Raw genomic sequence first — 12,243 nt, 5'->3', positions numbered from 1 at the left:
ATTGCCCAGAGTTACAGAGTGGGACCCATGAATTATATTAGGCACCGATGCGGGAATTATCAGGTCCGAGGAAATTGAGCCCAAGACCCGCCGAGTCGGGAATTGAACTCTGGTCCCGGGCCAGATTTCTGCATCAGGGTCTGCCGCTCTAACCATTGAGCCACACTTCTCCACCGAATGGTCAAAACCGTCATGCACCTCCTTGGCACGATGGCCTCTTGTATCACCACAGTACCCCCATTCATGATTACACGTATCTAATAACAGAGAATCTGGCAGTATAGTGGCACAAGTGGAGGGTCACTGGAAAGATCTAGTGTTGGTGTGGGCCAGAAAACATCACTCTCTGCAGTGGTGAAACAGCAACAATTTGTAGCAGGGATGGCCCTTTCTAGACCCAGTCCTGCAAGTGACCATCCCAATGGACTCATCCCTCCCAGGGTGAGGGGGCACATCTGCAAGATATGCCCGTTCAGGGCATGTGGGCACCTAATCAACATGGCAGCCACATCAATTCGTTAGAGTTACTAGCCATTTCAGCTAGCACTCAAGGCCTTCTTCTGTCAGATTCGACATAAGGTAATCCTCATCAGAATAGACATGACAGCCATGTATTACCTTCAAAAGCAAGAAGGTATGCATTCTCAGCAGCTGTCAGCACTAGCGCAGAACATTTGGTGTTTGGCACTTCACAACATACACCTTCTAGCGGAGTATTTTCCAAGAGTGGATAATGACTTTGCAGACCTGCTCAGCAGGATGTGGAGACAAGTCAACGAGTGGGAACTCCACCCGCAAGTCCTACTCCTATACTTCCATTTGTTGGCTGTTACCCAACGAGAGCTCTGTGCAACCTCCAAAAATGGCAAATGCCAAAGCTTTGCCTCCAGGTTTCCACACCCACAGTCCTGGGTCCATGCACCTTGATGAACTGGTCAGGGATATTTGCGTACCTTTTTCCACCTCTCCCAATCCTTCTATATGTGATTCTGAAAACATAGCCAAACATCCATCACCCTATCCATCACCCTGGTGGCTCCCACCCGGGGCAAACAACCCTGGTTTATGAGTTTCCTCAATTTATCTGTAGTTCCCCACAAGAAACACAGAACTAGGGAACAGTCAGGCATTCAAACCCCAGGCAGATCAATCTTGTAATTTGGCCCCTAAGGTCCTAGAGTATGGTTACCTCAAACTGCCTCCAGAATGCATGCCCATCCTTGAAGAGGCCCCAGGGTCCATCGCCAGGCCTGTTTATGTGACCAAGTGGGAATGATTTGTCCATTACTGCTTTCCCAAGTGTATCGATCCACTGAACCCAGCAGTCCAAGACATAAGCCCTGATTTAGAACTTGGCGGCTGGGTTACTCCATCACAAGGGTGACAGATGTCCCGTCTGCCAAAATCTGAATCCACAGAAGGTAATAGGATTTAGATTTCGGCAAACGGCATATCCATCATTGCTGTGACGGAGTGACCCATCCTGAGTTCTAAATCAGGCCCATAGTCTATTAACTGCTTCATCTTCAAACATCTTCACTTCTGTTCATCTCCAAAACAGGGAACACTCTTTTTTATTCAGACTCCCCGTCATTAAAGCTTTCATGGAAGGACTCAATTGAGTTATATCTCTAGAGTCCCCCCAGCTCCAGTTGGGAACCTCAACATAGTCCTGACCCGACTCATGGTGCCCTCTCTACTCCTGCTCTTTTCAATTCATTCCTGAAATGTTGCTTTCCTTGTTGCCATTACATCTTTAAGACTTGTGAACAAACTTTAAGTTCTTGCCCTAGAAGAATTTTTCTTCGAAATCCACAACGACAAAGTCATCCTGAGGAGTAACCAAAATGTTATGCCTAAGGTGGTATCTCCCTTCAACCTTAATCAGACCATTGAGCTTCCGGTGTTCTCCCCACCACCAGACTCCGTAGCAAAGAGGGCCTCCACACAGTGGGTGTCACATGGGCCCTAAGGTACTGCATTGACAGGACCAAGCCCTTTAAGAAAACTCAACAGCTCTTTGTCGCCTTCACTAAACAACACCAAGACCACACACTCTCTGAAGTAGGCATAGCCAGATGGCTTGTCAAGTGCATTCAAACATGCTACACTAAAGCCAAAAGGTGATTGCCTACTCCACCCAGGCCCCACTCTACCTGCAAAAAGGGGGGCCTCAATGGCCTACCTTGGCAACATCCCTTTGGTTGACTTATGTAAAGCAGTTACTTTGTGCACTCCACACACATTCACCAAGCACTACTGTGTGGATGCCTTAGCACGCCAACAAGCAAAGGTTGTCCAGGCTGTATTACTTAAGCTTTTTTAGTCCTTTGCAACATCCTATGGCTAGCCACAGCTTAGGGGAGAACTGCTTTACAGTCTATGCTGAGTGTGTGTGTACAGCGACACGCCACAAACGGAACATATTACCCTGTAAGCATATGTTTACATCATGTAGTGCCATAGATCCACACACACACGTTTTTCTCCTCAGAAGCCTCTGGTTGTTGCAGATGTATTTGTTTTAGTTTTTTTTTGCTGGTCATCTACTTCTCTTTCACTATGCTCTATCTTTATCCTCGCCACTCGTGTGGAAAACCAACTAACAATGGAGTTGATGCCCATGCCTATTATCAGTCATAAAAGGAGTCACTATACCTTGTGACTCAAAAGGCTTCTTCGAAGAAAAAGAAGTTGCATACTTCTGTGTCAAATAGATGGCAGTTGTAAGCAGAGCATGTGCATCTGCAGTGCTGCATGTCATGAACAGATGACAGATGCTTATAGCACAAGTAACATATTCCTTTAAATATGTCTTAAATTACTACTGACAGCTGACATTTGTCTACGGAGTCACGAATGGTTGGGTATGCCAGGATTCAAGAATTCGGTGCAATTAAATGTCGCTGAAATACCTTTCACAGGAGAGTTTATGGCCCAGCAGTGAAAAACTAAATGTACAGTGGAATCTGTGTCCGGGTACATTGCGGCCTTCAAGAGGTGGTATCACAAGTCTCCTTGAAACCAAAATCCCTTCTTAAAAGAAAAACAACTTGCAATGTCTGAGGTCACCACTACAAAACAATATTGTGCATAGTATGCGAGTTGACAGCACTTCAGGCAGCAAAACAATTTTTACTGCTAAGCAAATATTTTCCATATTTACCGTTGTCTTTTTTGTTACACTAAGGGCCACATGTATCAAACTTTTTTGCATTCACAAACGGTGCGAATTGCCAAATTCAGACGTTTGCGAATGCAAAAATGCCTTTCGCGATGTATGAAAGGCATTCGCTGTGCAATATAAGTTATCGCTACAGTAGTGATTCCTTAAAACTGCGACCCCATTTAGAGAATCTCAAATTGCGATTCTCTAAATAGGAAATCGCAAATAGGTAATTCCTATTTGCGATTTCCAAAGCACATGTTTCAAGCATTTCCTAAATGTGAATTGGGCATTTAGGAAATACAATTACCACCAAATCCAATTTGGTCGTAACCATGTGCAATTTTTAAAAATGCATTATAAATGCATTTTTAAAAATGACATGTAGATACATGTCCGCAAATATTTTTTTAGGGTGCATCAGACGTGGCCTTTGGCCCCCAGCACCCTGGGATTTGCATTACCTAATTTGCGGATTCCTAAATGGAATTCGCAAATTGGGAAATGCAAAACCATTCACACCTATGGACCGACAGGCCCACAGCGATGAATGGAGTTGCATTCTCTAATTGTGATTCAGTAATAGCGATTGCGAATTTTAAGAAATCGCCATTATCAAATCGCAAATTTCATACATCCCATTTTGCATTTCTTAAATAGAGATTTCTTAAAATTCGCTATTTAAGAAATGTAAAACGGATCTTTGATACATCTAGACCTAAATGAGTTGTTTACCCACTTCACTACTTGGGAGTATGCTCACACTCTTTTGAACAGAGATAAGCGCATAAAGAGAATACCCAACAGTGGCAAATGACCATACCCTGTCAGAACACTGCCCAGTAACCTCTGACTGCCCCGCACCCCAGAGGCGTTATAAAGCGGATAGATTATTACGTTTTTCCACATCCTTGAAAAAGCCATGACATCCACAAAACAGCATTTCAAAGGACTCAGCCTAGGCAGTCAACACAATAAAATCTCTTTCTGTTTGGCACACCATAAACTCGCGCTGGCATGATCTGCATGTCATGTCAAGAAATAAAGCAAAAAATTAGGGTCAGTTTACTGAGGCTAAACTTGCCCAGGGGTTTTGAAGTGTTTTCACTCAAAGACACAAAGTTTGGGTCCCCTTAATCCTTTGTTCCTCTAAAAATATTAAAATGGGCTCCTCAAAGTTGAATAGTAGTTGACACATATTACACTTAAAAAACATCAATTCAGTTTCTTTTGAAAACAATAGAAATGGTTGCTTTTAGTGAAATGGCACATATGAACATTAATAAAAATGATCTATTGAAACAGGGCTCTGCGGGGAAAGAGAGCCTCTAAAGTAATAAACCTGTTTTTTCCATTCTGCATGGCTCCTACAGAGTGTCCCAGTGTATATACTACACCAGAGCATGGTCACTGCTCTAGGTAAACCACTAAATTCATATTGAGAGCTAAGCGAGAGCTGAATAGCTAAAGCACAAGCTGATCCGTCGAAAGTCCATTGAGTCCATTGTGCGAACCATGAACAAATGTCATATGTAACAAAACTGCCCAAACTTTAACAAATTTAAAAAGGAATTACCTTTTTTTAAAGATTAATACATTAGATGTCAGCAGTAAGTGGGAAATGTTGAAAAATGATGATTGTTAAACATGCATTTTAGACACATTTAAGAAGGTCTACATAACTTTGCCCTGGATGAGCAGAGTTATATTTTTTGATGCACAATATATAAAAGGCCAATAATGATGGAGGAACATGATACTTTGCTAAGCTATGCATAGGCTTCAGCCTTGTTTTTTTTTTAATATCCAAGATTCCAAGATGGCTGCCGAGCTGGAGCTACCCAAATAGGCTCCTGGGCTTGGGATCACCATTTCCTGAATGTCCCTGATTATGCCCTGCCATCCACCACTACTTTTTAGGGCACTGCAATGAAGTTCATATAGAGAAGCTTTGCAACAAATCTTACCTTGCTTTCATGCACAACTCAGATATTTTTGTCAATTTGCGTCCACTCCTGGCAGTCTCCGGAGTTTCACCTGTGCTCTAGCGGACTACAAATATCCAGCCCCCACTCTACTCCACTGTTGTCCTGCTCGAGTTCTCCAGGTCCTTGGAGAAGCGGCTGATACAATCTTGGTTTTCCCGACCTGACGGGTTTTGTCAGACAAGCCCGGATCACCTCAGCGCAAAGAGGTTGGGTGAGTGCTCCTTCTCCCATTCCTCCTGTGGCTGTTGAACTGCTTGAGCGTCCTCATTCGGTTTATCGAGCAGTGGTGGTAGCGCCTGTAACAATATTTGTATTTTGACCACTGACTCCATGTTGCACCACTTTGCACTTGGCTTAGCTGTCCACCGTCACATTAGCGGTCACAAGTTACAGACTAAGGCCCTCATTTTGAACACGGTGGGATTTCCCGCCGTGTTCAGTCTGGCGGTCTTTTCATCGACCACCAGCCCCCTGGAAAACCCGCCGGCCGTATTATGTTTTCCCCGCCAGGCCGGCGGGCGGAGACAGTGTATCGCCCGCCGGCCTGGCAGGGAACACGGCTGTAACATTGATGGCGGCTCCCAATGTTGGTGTGCGGCGGGTGCAGCAGCACCTGTCGCGCATGTCACTGCCCGTAAATTGGGCAGCGACATGCGCGACGGGGGCCTGCATGGGGGCCCCTGCACTGCCCATGCAAAATGCATGGGCAGTGCAGGGGTGCCCCGGGGCACCCCCTCCGCCAGCCCAAAAGGCTGGCGGCATATGAAACATTATCCGCAGGATAGCGCCGCTACCCTGGCGGATGGTGTTTCATCCCGCCGCCAGGCTGCCTTTGGGCGGGAGCATGGCGGTGGGTGACAGCTGCCAACCAGTTCATTATGTAGCGGTTCGGCCCGCCATGCTGGCTGGAGGCTTTAGTTGCCACTGCCGGCATGGCGGGCCGGACCGCCAGGTTCATAATGACCGCCTACATTTTGTATTAAGCTTAGCCTTAGCTTCACCGCCACGTTAAATGTGCAAGTTTTTTTCCGTTCACAACATGTTATGCAACGTGTTTTCTCGTTAATGTTTTTATTCTGCGTGCTCTTTCTCACCAAGGACTAGGACACTACGTGGAGGAGTCAGTCAGCAAGATAAGGATGTACTAGGATGATGTTTATGGTATGGCAGGGAACGGTTTAGTTTTGGGAGGGACACCTTGGGAATCTGGCCAGTTCCAATGTGTTTCTTTCAAAGCTGACCTGAAGTAGCTTTGAATAACAGGGAGCGGGGGGTTCTAGAAATCTCCTCTCTGGTTTGTTTAACCCCTTTTCTTCCAGGCCTTTTCCCCCTCAGGTGCCAAGCCTTTTTTTGGCCATTTGGAGCAGTTCGCACTTAGGCCCTCATAACTTTTTGTCCACATGAGCTCCCCATGTCAAATTTGCCTCCTTTTTTCCCAACATCCAAGGGATTCTAGCGGTATCCAGACTTTGTGGGTTCCCCTGAGGGGGCCAAGAAATTAGACAAAATACAGTGAACATATATATTTATTTTTTTTAAATGGGAAAAAAGGGCTGCAGAAGAAGGCTTGTTTCCCCTGAAAACGGTATCAACAAAGGATTTGCAGTGCTAAAATCACCATCTTCGCAGCTTTCAGGAACAGGCAGAATTGAATCAGAAAACCATATTTTTCAACACAATTTTGACATTTTACTGGGACATATCACACAGCCTCCTTCCGGTTAGTGACAGAAATGGTTGTGAAACCAATGCTGGATCCCGGAAAGCTAAAAATTTCTGAAAAGTAGACAACATTCTGAATTCAGCAAGGGGTCATTTGTGTAGATCCTACAAGGTGTTGTGGTTAAAAAAACAGCCATTTTTCTCCACGTTTTACACTGTAACTTTTCAGATTTTTTAAAGCAATATACCGTTACATCTGCTGGACTCTTCTGTTTGCGGGGATATATAGGGCTTGCAGGTTCATCAAGATCCCTAGGTCCCCGGAGCCAATAAAGGAGCTGCACTATTGCAATGGGTTTTCATTCTATACCGGGTATACAGCAATTCATTTGCTGAAATTTAAAGAGTGAAAAATAGGTATCAAGAAAACCCTTGTATTTCCAAAATGGGCACAAGATAAGGTGTTGAGAAGGATGGGTTATTTGCACGTCTCTGCATTCCGGGGGTGCCCATGCTAGCATGTGAATTACAGGGCATTTCTCAAATAAACGTCTTTTTTACACACTGTCTTACGTTTGGAAGGAAAAAAGGTAGAGACAGACAAGGGGCAATAACACTTGTTTTGCTATTCTGTGTTCCCCCAAGTCTCCCAATAAAAATGGTACCTCACGTGCGTGGGTAGGCCTAATGCTCGCGACAGGAAAAGCAACATGGACACATCACATTTTTACATTGAAATCTGACAGGTTTTTTGCAAAGTGCCTAGTTGTAGATTTTGGCCTCTAGCTCAACCAGCACCAGGGAAACCTACAAAACCTGTGCATTTTTTAAAACTAGACATCTAGGGGAATCAAAGATGGGGTGACTTGTAGGGCTCTCACCAGATTCTGTTACCCAGAATCCTTTGCGAACGTCAAACAATTTGGCCAAAAAAACACTTTTTCTTCACATTTCGGTGACAGAAAGTTCTGGAATCTGAGAGCAGCCACAAATTTCCTTCCACCCAGCGTTCCCCCAAGTCTCCTGATAAAAATGGTACCTCATTTGTGGGGGTAGGCCTAGTGCCCGCAAAAGGAAATGCCCCAAAACACCATCTGGACATATCAAAATTATGAAATATAAAACTACCTGTTTTTGTGGGGGGCACCTGCGTTTATGTTCCTGGGCTATGCAGCCATCTAGGGAAACCTACCAAACCCAGACATTTCTGAAAACTAGACACCCGAGGGAGTCCAGGGAGGTGTGACTTGAGTGGATCCCCCAGTGTTTTCTTACCCAGAATCCTCAGCAAACCTCAAATTTAACTTAAAAAATCAAATTTTTCCCACATTTCTGTAAGGGATCACCTCACCGGGACAAATTTCCTACCACCCAATGTTCCCCTCAGTCTCCCAGTAAAAATGATATCTCACTTGTGTAGATGGGCCAAGTGCCTGTCGCAGGGGAGAGCCAAAAACATGTCAAAATTGAGGGGGAACCAAAGCGGGTCCAAAAGGGCAGTTTGAAAAAAACATTTTTAGGCTGACAAGTGCAGCAGAATTTTTATCGGTATAGATGAGACAATGTTGGTTGGTAGGAATTATGTGGATTCCTGAAGGTTCTATCACAAAAATGTGGGAAACGTGTGATGTCCAGCAAAATTGGAGGTTTGCAGGGTATTGTGGATAAGAAAATGGTGCATGGTGCATGTGAAGCACACCACCCTGGAATCACCCAGATGTTTATTTTTCTGATGTGTCTAGGTCTTGTGGATTTTTCTACATGGCAGCGTCCCAAAGTCCAAAAAGTGCAGCACTCACTATTCCAAGTGGGACGAAGCTACTGAGAGAAAGACGAAGACGCAGCTGTGACCCATGGTGATGAATTTTTACTGATTATTTGCTTTGCATTATGTATGAATAGATATATAAATATAGGTATATGTATCTTTGCATCTATATATTTGCTGTTTATAGATTGAAGATTCTTTGTACATGTTCTCACTTTATTGTAGCACACGTTTTAAAGGTGCACTTTCGGTCGGCCTTCCTTTACGAGCCTTGCAGAGTGATTTAATAAATGTCTTCTTTAGACTAAGAAGTGCATTCCAGAGATTCTTTTGACTCTTTTCAGTGTGTGTGTATTTTGGCTCGGTCAGCAGTAAAGCAAAACACTTTGGCGTAGGTCGGCCGGGAGGAAGGTATTATAATTTGAAAGTGTACGTTTAAAAGTGAAAATATGTTTAGCAAGAAGACTAAAGCATCTGCTTCTAAAAGCATGTGTGGAAAGAGTGTTTCTCAAATTCCTGGATGGTGCCGGGAACCCTATAATGTATTAGCTAATGAATTTCCACATTTGGCTAGTTTATCGGAGAGTTGAGAAGAATGTTTTAATGAAGCAGAACTATTGGATCTTTTATCTTGTTTAAGAAAAGTACCTGTTGAAGGGAAACATCTTTCAGTTCTTGGCAGACGGGGTGGATACTTTTGTCTTCCTACAGAAAAATGCATGAAAAATGTAAACAGTTAGAAAGGGAGAATCAACAATTAGAGAAGCAACTTGTTGACCCAAAAAATACTGCAACCATGTTTTCTTGTCAGAATAAATTACTGCAAGATAAGGCAGACCCGTATCACACCATTGCAGTACGTGCCGCAATCAAAGTAGCTCAAAACAGATTTCGTAAACATAGAGGAAGGATAAATCAGAAAAAGATTCATTTAGTCATTGCTAATGCTGGCTTGGACTGGTGTCCCAAGATTCGTCTTGGGATACTAACATTTGGACCGGCAGTGACCTTTCAATCAATCAATCAATCATTAGATTTATAAAGCGCGCTATGTACCCGTTAGGGTTTCAAGGCGCTGGGGGAGGGGGGGAGGGGTAGCTGCTATCGTTCGAAGAGCCATGTCTTGAGGAGTCTCCTGAAGGTGAGGAGGTCCTGGGTCTGGCGTAGTGAGGTCGGGAGTGAGTTCCAGGTCTTGGCGGCGAGGTAGGAGAAGGATCTGCCGCCAGAGGTCTTGCGCTGGATTCGGGGGACGATGGCGAGGGCAAGGTTGGCAGAGCGTAGTTGGCGGGAGGGAACGTAGAAGTTGAGTCTGGTTTTCAGGTAGGTGGGTCCGGTGTCGTGTAGTGCCTTGTGTGCGTGGGTGAGGAGTTTAAAGGTGATCCTCTTGTCCACGGGGAGCCAGTGGAGGTCCTTCAGGTGGTGGGAGATGTGACATCGGCGGGGTATGTCGAGGATCAGGCGGGCGGATGCGTTCTGGATGCGTTGGAGTCGTTGGATGTCTTTAGTTGGGATGCCTGTGTAGAGTGCGTTGCCGTAGTCGAGTCTGCTACTGATGAGGGCTTGGGTCACCGTCTTTCTGGTTCCTGTTGGAATCCACTTGAAGATTCTGCGGAGCATGCGGAGGGTGTTGAAACAGGAGGAGGAGACTGCGTTGACCTGTTTGGACATGGTGAGAGCGGAGTCGAGGATGAAGCCGAGGTTTCGTGCGTGGCTGGCTGAGGTGGGTGGGGGGCCCAGGGCGGTGGGCCACCAAGAGTCGTTCCAGGCCGAGGGGGAGCGGCCGAGGATGAGAACTTCTGTCTTGTCGGAGTTTAGTTTCAGGCGGCTGTTGCTCATCCACTCGGCGATGGATTTCAGTCCCTCGTGTAGGTTGGCTTTGGCGGTGTGAGGATCTTTGGTCAGGGAGAGGACGAGCTGGGTGTCGTCGGCGTAGGAGAGGATGCTGAGGTCGTGCTGACGGGCCAGTTGTGCGAGGGGGGCCATGTAGACGTTGAACAGCGTTGGGCTTAGCGAGGAGCCTTGGGGGACGCCACAGATGAGGTTGGTGGCTTCGGAGCGGAAGGGTGAGAGTCGGACTCTCTGGGTTCTGTCGGAGAGAAAAGAGGAGATCCAGTTGAGGGCTTTGTCTTGGATACCGGCTTCGAGGAGGCGATTTAGTAGGGTGCGGTGGCAGACCGTGTCGAAGGCAGCGGAGAGGTCTAGGAAGATGAGGGCTGAAGTTTTGCCGTTGTCCATTTGTTGTCTGATGTCATCTGTGGCGGCGAGGAGTGCAGTCTCTGTGCTGTGGTTGCGTCTGAAACCGGATTGGGAGGGTCTAGGATGGAGTTGTCTTCGAGGTAGTGGGAGAGCTGTGCGTTGACGATCTTCTCGATGACTTTCGCTGGGAAAGGGAGGAGGGAGATCGGTCGGAAGTTTTTGAGATTGTTGAGGTCAGCCTTAGGTTTCTTGAGGAGGGGTTGGATTTCTGCGTGCTTGCAGCTGTCCGGGAAGGTAGCGGTGTTGAAGGAAAGGTTGATGATCTTGCGGAGTTTGGGGGCGATGGTGACGTCGGCTTTGTTGAAGACGTGATGTGGGCAGGGGTCAGAGGGAGATCCTGAGTGGATGGAGTTCATGGTCTTTAGTGTTTCGGCGTCGTCTACTGGGTCCAGGTGGTGAGGCGGTCGGCGTGGGAGGAGTTGTTGGGGGTGGGGTCAGGCGGAGGTGCGGTGTTGAAGCTGTCGTGGATGGCTGCGATTTTCTGGTAGAAGAAGGTGGAGAGATCGTCGCAGAGTTTCTGGGATGGTGGGACGTCGTTGACGTTGGCGTTGGAGAGCTCCTTCACGATGCAGAAGAGTTCCTTGCAGTCGTGTGCGTTGTTGTTAAGGCGTTCTATGAAGTGGGAGCGTTTGGCGAGTCGGATCAGTTGGTGGTGTTCGCGGTTGGCTTCCTTGAGGGTAGCAAGGTTGTCGGGTGTGCGCTCGAGGATCCATTTTTTTCTTGAGTTTCTGGCAGGTGCGTTTGGAGGTGGTCAGTTCGTCTGTGAACCAGGATGTTTTTTTCTTTTCTTGGTTGACGGTGGGTCTCTTGAGTGGTGCTAGGATGTTGGCACAGTTGAGGATCCATTGTTGGAGGTTGATGGCGGCGGAGTCCGGGTCGGTGGGGTTGGGTGGTGGGTTTTTGTCGAGGGTGCTGGCTAGTTGGTCTTCGGTGACTTTTCCCCAGCAGCGGTGAGGCGGTAGTGGGGTGCAGTGGTGTTCGGTGTTTTTCTTGAAGGTGAAATGGACGCAGTGGTGGTCGGTCCAGTGGAGTTCGGAGGTGTGGCTGAATGAGATGTGGTTGCTTGCAGTGAAGAGTGGGTCAAGGGTGTGGCCGGCGATGTGGTTGGGTGTGTTGACCAGTTGAAGAAGTCAGAGGTTGGAGAGGTTGGTGGTCAGTGATGCGGTGTTGGCGTCATTGTTGTTCTCCAGGTGGAAGTTGAGGTCTCCCAGGAGGATGTAGTCTGAAGAGGCGAGGGCGTGGGTGCTTGCGAGGTCGGAGATGGTGTCGCTGAAGGGGGCTCTTGGTCCTGGAGGACGGTATATGAGGGTTCCTCTGAGGGTAGTGTTAGGGTCCGTGTGGATCTGGAAGTGGAGGTGTTCGGCTGTCTTGAGGGTGTCGTCCGTGTGGGTGTGGATCGTGAG

The sequence above is a fragment of the Pleurodeles waltl genome, chromosome 11 (assembly GCF_031143425.1).
Source record: "Pleurodeles waltl isolate 20211129_DDA chromosome 11, aPleWal1.hap1.20221129, whole genome shotgun sequence".
Taxonomy (NCBI): Eukaryota; Metazoa; Chordata; class Amphibia; order Caudata; family Salamandridae; genus Pleurodeles; species Pleurodeles waltl.
This window is presented reverse-complemented; position numbering follows the sequence as displayed.